This window comes from Carlito syrichta, unplaced genomic scaffold (assembly GCF_000164805.1).
Source record: "Carlito syrichta isolate Samal-C Ts95f unplaced genomic scaffold, Tarsius_syrichta-2.0.1 Scaffold308796, whole genome shotgun sequence".
Lineage (NCBI taxonomy): Eukaryota > Metazoa > Chordata > Mammalia > Primates > Tarsiidae > Carlito > Carlito syrichta.
Window position 1 is genome coordinate 677,014 of NW_007252892.1, and position 12,025 is coordinate 689,038.

A 12,025-nucleotide genomic window follows, 5' to 3' on the forward strand; every position below is an offset into this window, starting at 1 on the left:
GGAGCAGCCACTGCACTCCAGTCTGGGCGACAGAGTAAGACTCCAACTTAAAAAAAAAAAAAAATGCCAGCCTTTAAAATAATCATAAGGACTATGTAAACATACAGATTCCAAGTAGGCAGCTTAAACTGTGATGTAGGTGGTTGCATAGCGGGTCTGTATACCCCAAAGCAAGACCTCATTTTCTGGCGTGTCCAACCTTCTTCCTTACAGACCCCTCAGACATTACCAGATGCTGATAGATATCCCTGAAACGTTATTCCTTTCCTTCTAAATGGCTCTCATCTATTTGCTAATCATTACACCTCCATACTTTGTTATAAAATAATCTACTACAATATTTTAAGATCATTAGCATTCCTTTGTTAAACAGTCAACTTATGTTAAAGAAAACGTTTATCCAAACATAAAGGAGAGTATTCTTAATAGAGACAGGATATATTCACAGAAAATTAGAATGTCTTCCATAAAAGTTGCTAAAAATATGATAAACAAGATTCTCTCCTATTTGGTTTCTCAAGCATCTAATTATAATTCTAAATGCCAAGGCTGAAAATATTTCCTTCAAAGGAGAAAATATTGTCATTTATTTTAAAAATTCAATTCATGTAGATAATCTTTAATATGCTAATTAAAATGATTTTTAAAAATCAATAAATTTAACCTTAAACTACAAGGGAAGTCTATGGTGCTTTTTTCTAGGTAGCACCATATATGTGAGCACATACAATTTAATTAGTTTTCTTTCCTTTTTATTATACACTATTTAAAATTCTCAAAAAGAAACTGTGTTATTAAAACTTTCTTAACAGCCAAGCTTAACCCCAAAATGCCAGAAACCTACAAAACAGTTTGCCTGTTATTAAGACAGTTTTCAAAGCTTTATCTTATTTTGAGCTTCTTGTCACTCTTAACCAAAACAGTCTGGTGTTCATTATAAAGTCTCTACTCCACCACACATACCAGGATCGTCTTTTTTTTTTTTTTTTAGTTGGAGTCTCACTCTGTTGTTGCCCAGGTTGGAGTGGCATACTCATGGCCACCCCAGCGTCGACCTGCTGGACTCCGGCAATCCATCCGCCACAGTCTTCCAAGTAGCTGGAACTACAGGTGCGTGCTACCACGTCTGGGTAATTTTTGATTTATTGTAGGGACAAGGTCTTGCCAAGTTGCCCAGGCTGGTTTCAAACCCGTGGGCTCAGCAATCCACTCGCCTTGGCCTCCCCAAGTGTTGGGATTTTAGGTCAAGCCGCCGCGCCACCAAGCCCGGTCGACCAAGATCATCTTTTCTTTTAACCTTTTTATTGAAAAATAATTGCAGATTCACAGCAAGTTGCAAAGATAGTAGACAAGGTTGGTATTTCCCCAACAGTTACATCTTACATAATCACAGTAGAATTTGCTAATTCGTTTGTTTTTTTGGGGTTTTTTTTGAGTTGGAGTCTCACTCTGTCGCCCAGACTGGAGTGCAGTGGCTGTTCCCGGCCACCGCAGCCTCGACCTGCTGGACTCCGGCGATCCTTCCACCTCAGCCTTCCAAGTAGCTGGAACTACAGGTGCGCACTACCACGCCCGGCTAATTTTTTGATTTATTGTAGAGATGAGGTCTCGCCAAGTTGTCCAGGTGGGTCTCGAACCCACGGGCTCAGGCAATAATTTGTTTGTTAATTTTACTAAACCAGCAAACTCACATTGGGACAACCTGTGTGTGTAGCTATTACTGTCACATATGCAAACTCCTACCAACCCCAATGTCATTAAGATGCAGAACGTTCCCTGCACCACAAAGACTGCATCTTTTCTACCTGTAAATCAACTCAAACCTCCAGTACCACCCCAACTCCTGATAACCAATAACTAATAATCTGCAGCCATCTCTATAATTTTGTTATTTAGAGAATGTTACATACATAAGATCACAGAGAATGTGCCTTTTTGAGATTTCTTCCCCACTCAGCTTCATGCTCAAGATCCATCCAATCTGCTGCACACAGCAATAGCTATTTCCTTTTTATTGCTAGGTATTGTTCACAATATGGATGTTTAACAATATCATTGTTTAACTATTCACCTATAACAAAAAATGTTGTTCTTTTCTTTTCTTTTTTTTTTTTTGAGTCGGAGTCTCCTTTTGTCACCCGGAATGGAATGCAGTGGCAGGCTCACAACTACCACAGCCTCGACCTGCTGGGCTCAGGCGATCTTCCAAGTAGAAGGAACCACAGGCACACACCACCATGACCGGCTAATTTTTACTATTACAAATAAAGATGCTCTGAACAATAATGTATATTGTTTTGTGTAAACCTAAATTTTCATTTCTTTTGGATGAAGAGCCCAGGAATGAGACTGCTGGGTCATACGGTAAATGCATGTTTAGTTTAAAAAAAAAAAAATCTTACTGATACATAATTCACACACCATATGTCACCTATTTAAAGTGTACAATTCAGTGATATTCAGAATAGTCAGAGTTGTGCAATCATTACCACAATATACTTTATGACATTTTAATCACCCCAAAAAGAAGCCCCATATCCATTAGCAGTCACTTCCCAGTTCCCCCACAAGCCTCACAATCAGTCCTAAGTAACCACTAATCGACTTTCTCTACATAGTAAGTCCCATACATATGAACCTTCAATTTGCACACTTTTAAGAATGTAAACATGCATTCACATGTGCAATCACTTAAGTTAGTTCATGTGTCTGGTTTACATTGTGACGTGTGTGCAAGGTATTGACTATACTGTAAGATCAAAAATATTTTTTATGTATTATTATTTGAGAAGTATTATAACCCTAATAGTGTACAGTACTATATAGCCAATCATGTTAGTTTGATACCTAAGCTAACTCTGTTGGATTGATGAACAAATTGGATTTATCAACACACTCTCGGAATGGAACTCATTCGTATGTAGGAGACTTACTGAACACCAATCTGCCTGTTCTGGCCATTTCGTGTAAATGAAATCATACAATAATATGTGGTCTGCTCTACTGTGACTGGCTTCACTCACTCAGCACAATACCTTCCAAGTTCATCTATTATAACATGTTCTGGCAACTTCTCTTTTATTGCCAAATATAACTAATAGATATTTGCTTGATTTTATTTTATTTTTTAGATTTTAAATAACACCACTATAAACATTAGTTTTTGAGTTTTTGTGTATATAAGTGTTTTCATTTTTCTTGGGTGTATACCTAGGAATGGAATTGCTGGGTCATATGACAACTCTATGTTTAACCATATTTAGTTTTTGCTGTTTTTTAAATAAACTGTCAGCCAGGTGCAATGACCCATGCCTACAATCCCAGTATTTTGGGAAGCCAAGGCAGGAGAACTGCTTGAGCCCAGGAGTTGGAGACAGCCCGGGCGACACAGCAAGACCTTATCTTACAAAAAATAAAAAATAAAAAAATAGCCAAGCATGGTGGTACACGCCTATAGTCCTGGCTACTCAGGAGGCTGAGGCAGGAAGACCACTTGAGTCCAGGAGTTTGAGACTGCAGCGACCCATGGCCATGCCACTGCACTCCAGCCTGGGTGCAACAGTGAGAACAAACTCTTCTCAAGAGTGGCCATGCCCTTTTACATTCCCATCAGCAACATATGAGAAATTCAGTTCTCCGAATGCTCACCAGCTTTTGGTATTGTCACTATTTTTAATTTGTGCAAATTTATGGGGCATGTGAGAAATTTTGCTAGATGTATATAAAGTGTAGTGATAAAGTCAAGGTATGCGGGGTGTCCGTCACCAGAGTACAATAGCTTCAAGCAGTCATCCTGCTCTGCTACCAAACACTGAATGTGTGTTCTTTCTATCTCACCGCATGTTCATACCCTTTAACCTGCTTCTTTTTATCCTTCTCATCCCCCAAATCACCTAACCCATCGCTGGGACCTATTTTTCCACGCTTTACCTGCACACGTTCAAATTTTTTAGCTCCCACATGTGAGTAAGAACATGTGGTATCTGCCATTCTCTGCCTGGATTACTTCACTTAAGATAATGATCTCCAGCTTTACATGTGACCCGATTTTATAGCTCTTATGACTGAAGAGTATTCCACTGTGTAAATATACCATATTTTAGCCCTCCATCCATTGATGGGTGCACAACTAGGTTGATGGCATATCTTTGTCATGTGCGGACAGTGCTGCAATAAACATGCGAGTGCAGGCCTCCTTGTGTCACTATTTTTTTTTTTTTCCTTGAGTTGGAGTCTCACTCTGTCGCCCAGACTGGAGTGCAGTGGCCGCTCCCGGCCACCGCAGCCTCGACTCGACCTGCTGGGCTCCGGCGATCCTTCCACCTCAGCCTTCCAAGTACCCGGAACTACAGGCGTGCACTACCACGCCCGGCTGATTTTCTGATTTATTGTAGAGATGAGGTCTCACTGCCCAGGCGGGTCTCGAACCCGCGGGCTCAGGCAATCCGCTACCAAAGGCGCAGGATTACAGGCTGAGCCACCGAGCCCGGCTTGTGTCACTATTTTTTTAATGTTAGCTATTCTAACAGAGGTGTAATATCTCATTGTGGCCTTAATTTGCATTAATACTGAGGCTAGTGATAGTAAATATTTTTTCATGTGCGTATTTGTCATCCATATATCCTCTTAAGTGAAATGTCTCCTCATACCTATTTTCTAACTGGATTGTTTGGGTTTTTACTGTTGAGATCTAAGAGTTCTTATATAACCTACAGTATGAATTATTTGTAACATATGTAGGTTGCAAACCACTTCTCTCGATCTGCTCCTTGTCTGTTCATACTAAGAGTTTTTCACGAAGAAAAACTTTTTAATTTTGATGATTTTTTCAATGGGTCATACTTTTTTTTTTTTTTTTTTTTGAGTTGGAGTCTCACTCTGTCGCCCAGACTGGAGTGCAGTGGCCGCTCCCGGCCACCGCAGCCTCGGCCTGCTGGGCTCCAGCGATCCTTCCGCCTCAGCCTTCCGAGTAGCCGGAATTACAGGCATGCACCACCACACCCAGCTGATTTTTTGATTTATTGTAGAGATGAGGTCTCGCTGCCCAGGCGGGTCTCGAACCCGCGGGCTCAGGCAATTCACTCACCTCAGCCTCCCAAAGGCGCGGGATTACAGGCTGAGCCACCGAGCCCGGCTTGGTCATACTTTTGAAGTCAGGTCTAAGAACTTTTTCTCAATACCTAGGGCCTAGAAATTTTCTCATTTTCTAAAATTCTTAGAGTTTTGTATATCTAAATACGAGCTACTTGGTGTTGATGTTTTTGTAAATGTGAAATTTAGGTCAAGGCTTTTCATTTTTTGTTTTTGCTGATAGTATTCAATTATTCCAGCAACACTTGTGAAGACCATCCATCCTACACTGAATTACTACGGCATCTTTGTAAAACTCAACTGACTGGTTCTCTATTCTGTTCCAATGTTCTATGTATCTATCCGTCCACCAATAAGTTTTTATCATTGTGCTATATAATAAATATTGAAATCAGTTACAATGATTCCTATCACTTAAATCTTGCTCAAAATTGTTTTACCTTTTCAGTTCCTTTGGATTTTAAAGAATATTTTCCATATCTACAGAAGTCTTGCTGGGATTTTGATAGGAATTGTGTCAATTATGTAGTACATCAATTTGGAGAGAGCTGGCATCTTTTTATTACACTGAGCTTTCCAATCAATGAACAATCTAAATCTTTTTTCTCCCTCAGTTTTGTGGTTTTCTATATAAAAGTCCAATGCATGTTTTCTCAAATTTACACTGAAGTTTTTCTTTTCATTTTTTGAGCAATTTTAAATATTTTATTTGTATTTCATCTTCCACATGTTAATTGCTAGTATATAGAAATAAAATAGATTTGTATAATATGTATTAAATTTGTGCATTCTTGCTGAACTTATTTAGAAACTCAGTATTTTTTTGCAGATTCCTTGGAATTTTCTGTGTAGATTATTATGTAATCTGGAAAAAAAAAAGTTACAGATCTTCCTTTGATCTGCCTTTATCTCCTTTTTTACCTCACTGATCTGGCTAGAAATTCCAGTCCTATATTGAATTACAATAATGACAGCAAACATCCTTTTTTTGCTCTGAATCTTAGGGTAAAAATAGTCAGTCTTTCACCATTAAGTATAACACTAGCTATAAGTTTTCTGTAGATGTTGATTATCAAGTTGAGAGCATTTTCCTCCATCATCAGTTTTCTAAGAGTTTCTTTCACGAACGAATGTTGAGTTCTCTCATGTTTTTTCTGCAACAATTATTATGACATAAGCTTTTCTTTTTTGACCTGCTAATGGAGTCAATTACACTGATTTTCAAATACCGATCCAACTTTGCACCCATGGAATAAACCCTACTTGGTCACGGTATGTAATTAATTCTCTCTCCTTCTGTTCTTATTTGTTTTTTCCTGCCTTCTTATTCAACAGTTTTTATAATTTCATTTTGATTATCAAGTGTCTCTGAGTTTATCTCTTTTGTATAACTTTTTTTAGTAGGTGCTCTATGTATCACCTTATACATTCACAACTTATCAGTCTGATTGCCAGCATTCTGCCAATCCACATAAACTGTAAGAACCTTACCGTCCTCTATCTACATCTCTTTACCCTTCCCCATTTATAACATAACCATTTTTAGTATTTCCTCTACCTACAATGAGAACATCAGACAGTTATGCTTTAACTTCCAGACATAATTTAGAAAAGAAACATCTATTAAATTTACGTAATTTTATTCTTTCCGCTGTTTGTTCTTCCTACCTGATGTTCCCACTCCTTTTTCTCACTTCCTTGCTGTTTAGAGAACTTCTTTTACCTATCATTTTAGGGTAGGTATGCTGAGGATAAACCATGTAAAGTATGTTTTCACTCAACATAAAATTCTGAGTTGATCGTCCTCTTCCTTCAGCTCCTGAAAAATGTCATGCCACTTCCTTCTGGTCTCTGTGGATTCTGATGAGATCCACTGTCATTCAAACTGTTTTCCACGACAAGTAAAGTAGTATTTCTCTCACTGCTCTTTCCAGCTTCAGTCTTCAGTCTTCAGAAGTTTGACTATGATGTGTCTTAATATCTTGGTGTTATCCTACCTGGGCTTCGCTTCTTGAACCTGCAGGTCTATGACTTGTCAAATTTAGAAAACACTCAGTCCTTACTTCTTCAAACACATTTTTGTCCCCCCATCCTTCTCTTTTTCTGGAACTCTGATGATAAAAATGTTACATCTCCTGTTAAAGTCCCACAGGTCCCTGAGGCTCTGCTCTTTTGTGTCGTGCGTGTGTCTATTTTCTGCACAGATACGATAATTTCTATCTCCAAAGTGACTGTTTATTTTCTTTGTTCTCTCCAATCTGCTACTGAGCCATCTACTGAGTTTCTTTCATTTACTGAACTTTCACTTGAAGACTAGCCAGGGCAAGATGGTGAGAACTCACCTCTACAATAAATAAAAATTAGCCAGCGGTGGCACACACACTTGTAGTACCAGCTACCTGGAAGGCTGATACTGAAGGATCACCTGAGCCCAGCACGTCGAGGCTGCGGTAGCCATGAGCATGCCACTGCACTCCAGCCTGGGCAACACAGTGAGATTCCAACTCAAAAAAAAAAAAATTACAGGATGCTGTTTTTGGCTTTGCTTGCTTCTGATCGTCTCTTCACAAAACAGTCAGCACACTGGCAATCTTTTTCCATTCATCAATTTCCAACCAAATACATGCATTTCAAATAATTACTTTCCCCAAACCAAGCACCAAATGGAAACTTCTTTCATAATTTTATCTTTTAGTGACTTTCTAAACTCTGTGAAGTCGTATCTCAAAGATGAGCTCATAAAGTCTATGCCATACACTGCGTAATTAACACTAAAAGATTGCATGGACCCTGGGCAACACAGCAAGACCCTGTCTCTACAAAAAAGAGTTGTAAGAGGTTAGCTGGGCATGGTGGTGTACACACACAGTCTGAGCTACTCAGGAGGCTGAGGCAGGAAGATCACCTAAGCCCAGGAGTTTGAGGCTGCACTGTGCTATGATCGCAACACTGCACTCCAGTCTGAGTGACAGAACAAGACTCTGTCTTCTAAAAAAAAAGCGGGGGGGCACAATGGCTCAAACCTGTAATCCCAACACTTTGGGAGGCCAAGGAGAGAGGACTGTCTGAGCTCAAGGGTTCATGACCAGCCTGGGCAACTTGGCAAGACCTCATCTGTAAAAACAAACAAGCAAACAAACAGGATTATCTGGCTCTGCCTCATGTAATTTCTTCAGCTACAGTTTCCTTACCAATATTTTTCCAAAATTAGTTCTGCGGCTTCCTCTCATTTTCTAACGTCTTTAAAATTTTTGTCGTGCAAATCTTTCTGTCACAATTTTTTTCCTGTAACTTTTTCCTAATTTTACTTTTGTCTCTGTATTCGCACCCTCCACCTGTTTTCCCAGTAGTCTGGACTGGCCTTATCACTACTTCCTTTCATACCAGATCTTCCATGGAGACTATGTCCTAGGCCCAAGAACTAAAGTACAGAAACATAAGGGTACAGACACCACTGCCTTCATCTCAGGCCATGTGTCTGTACAGGCTGAGTATTCAAAATGCTCAAGACCACAAGTGTTTTGGGGTTGCAAGTTTTTTTGGATTTTGGAATATTTGCATATACATAATGAGATAGCTTGAGGATGGGACCCAAGTCTAAACATAAAATTCATTACTGTTTCATATACATTTCAGGCACACAGCCTGAAGGTAATTTTATTTTTCCCTTGGAAACGCTGAATAAACTGTTGTGCATCCACATTCTGTCTGCAATCTGTCACGTGAGATCAGGTGTGGAATTTTCCACTTGTGGCATAATGTCAGTGCTCAAAAAGTTTCAGATTTTGGATTTTTAGATTATGGATGCTCAATCTGTATTAGCATAAATCACATTTAAATGTTTGATTTAATAATTAGTTTAGAGATTGTTCATGGGAAGAGGGACAAGAAGTTTCAGATGTTGGTAGGACTACTGAAATGGAATCCAAGCTAGATAAGAATCAATGGAGAGATACTAGAGGAATCTATCAGTGGATAGGCACGTCTACCAGAGGCTGAAGAACTACTGTTTTAAAAAAGACTGCTGTGAGGCTTAAATGGATCAACAGATACAAAGAATCACTGATCCTCACAACAAACCTGTGAGACAGAGTCCCCAAATCCAATTAACAGTCTGTTAGTACAATCATACATCACTTAACAATGGAGGCAGGTTCTGAGAGATGTGTTGTCAGATAATTCTGTCACTGTGTGAACATCACAAAGTGTATGATGGTACAGCCTACTACACACCTAGGCCACATGGTATATAGCCTGTGGCTCCTAGGCTACACACATGTACCGCATGAGACTGTACTAAAGAGACATTTGTAACACAATGGTACTATGTGCTTCTGTATCCAAACATAGAAAAGTAAAAACACAGTACTATGATCTTATGGGACCTCTGCCACATAGGAAAACCGCCATGGACAGAAACACTGTTTTGTGGCACCTGACTGACTATATTTCACAGACCACACTTTGGCAAACTGATCACAGAAGTGTAAAGAGAAAAAAAACTTCACTCCAAAAACAAGCTTCTTTAACCTCTATGCACTGTTTCACCTTAATACAAACTAAAAGAGAAACCTAAAATTCCAAAAGGTAATTATTTTACTTCAAAATATCCACATTACGGGACATATCACCACACTAAACAGAAGTCTCATATAAGTAAAAAATCCTCCTAGTTTTTAATAAGCATTATTTCCAAGAAACCATGAATAGTCCCCTCCCAAAATCCTATCTTCCTATCCTACCATGGACTTAACATAAACCCTACTTCTTAACTGACATATGGTCTGTCCAGCTCATTTGCCCTCATGACAAGCTGCTATATACATATTATACCCCCTGCTGTTTGGAAGCAAACACACACACACACACACACACACACACACACACACACACAGCCTGATGCAGCACAGTGCTCTGCACACAGCAGGCACTGGCCAAATATGTAACAAATTAATGAAATCGATAAACCCATTTTGTGTCAGAAACTAAATTCTCCAGCTTTAGAAATGCTGTAGGATGGACATGTTGGCTCACTCCCGTCATCCCAGCACTCTGGAAGGCCAAGGCAGCAGGACAGCTTGAGCCCAAGATTTCGAGACCAGCCCATGCAACACAGCAAGACCTCATCTCTACAAAAAAAATACCAAAATTGCACGCCTGTGGTCCCAGCTGTTCGGGAGGCTGAGGCAGAAGGATCACCTGAGGCCAGGAGGTCAAGGCTGTGGTCAGCTGTGATCATGCCACTGTACTCCAGCCTGGGCAACACAGTGAGACCCAGATTCAAAAAAAACAAAAAAAAACAAAAAACAAGCTAAAATATTAGGCAGGACATGGTGGCTCACATCTGCAATACTAGCAGTTTGGCGGGAGGCCGAGGCGGGAGGAACGCTTGAGCCCAGGAGTTCCAGGCCAGCCTAGGCAACACAGCAAGACTTCATCCCTACAAAAAAAACAAAAAATTAGGTGGGAAAGATAGCACGCACCTGTAGTCCCATCTACTCAAGAGACTGAGGCGAAAGGACTGCCTGAGCCCAGCTATGATTGTGTCACTGCACTTTAGCCTGGGTGACAGAGTGAGACCCTAACTCAAATAAGTAAATACAAATGCTATAATATTAAATGCACTTTATTCTCTGTTCTTTCAAAAGGCTCTTTTCAATATTCCCAATATTAACTAAAGTGTATATAAATTATCAGATTCTTCTAAGTGCATATAATTGGAGAAAGGCAAATAACCAAAGCGGTTTTAAAAAGCAATACCATAAAATATTAATGTATGCTTTCATTCAAAACAAAAAATACAAAACATTACTTTCAGTTCCACTGAGCAGGATTTTAAACATTTTTCTTTCAGCAAAGGAAAAACACTTGCTGAAATGGTTAATTTCATGAATGTTAGTCATACGCAAAAGCATGGTTAAAAGATGTAATTTGCAAGCTAGGTGCGGTGGCTCATGCCTGTAATCCCAGCATTTTGGGAGGCAGAGGCGAGAGGACCGCCTGAGTCCAGGGGTTCAAGACCAGCCTGAACAACTTGGCGAGACCTCGTCTCTACAATAAATCAAAAGGAAACAATTAGCAGAATGTGGTGGTTCCAGCTACTTGGAAGGCTGAGGTAGAAGGATCGCCTAAGCCCAGTAGATCAAGGCTGCAGTGGCCATGAGGACGCCACTGCACTCCAACCTAGGAAACAGAGTGAGGCTCCTATTCAAACAGATACATAGATAGATAGATAGGTAGATGTACTTTTCATGTAGCATTAAAAAATACAAAATGCGACTGAATTTCCACAAGTCTAATAAAGTAGTAGTAGTAACATTTTATCATAATGGCATTGTTAGGTAAATTATTCATAGTAGGGTGAACACCAAACTCAACTTCTGACCAATATCAAAGGAGAGGTTTCTACAGGCAACCTCAGAAATCTATCATCACAATTAACCTGCTGAAGGTGTTTTGTCATTGATGAGATGAAGGCACAGCTTACATACACACTTATCAATTTTGTGGATGACAATGAACTGGGAAACATCATTAATTGGATAAATAACTACTAAGATTTTTTTTTAAAAAAACTAAAGTAAAAGAACAAGCTCAAACCAAGGACACAATGTCATAAATGTAAAACCTTTTCCTTAGAAAAACCAAGACAAGAATTTAAAAAAAAAAAATTAGCCAAGCATGGTGGTGCACACCTCTGGTCCCAGCTACGCAGGAGGCTAAGGCGGAGGGATTGCTTGAGAGGAGTTGGAGGCTGTTGTGAGCCATGATCATGCCACTGCTCACCACCCAGGCTGAAAGAGTGAGACCCTGACTCCAAAAAAAAAGGAAGAAAAGGCAAAATCAAGACAGTATAATTAGCCAGGCTCGGTGGCTCAGCCTGTAATCCCACGCCTTGAGAGGCTGAGGTGAGTGGATTGCCTGAGCCCGCGGG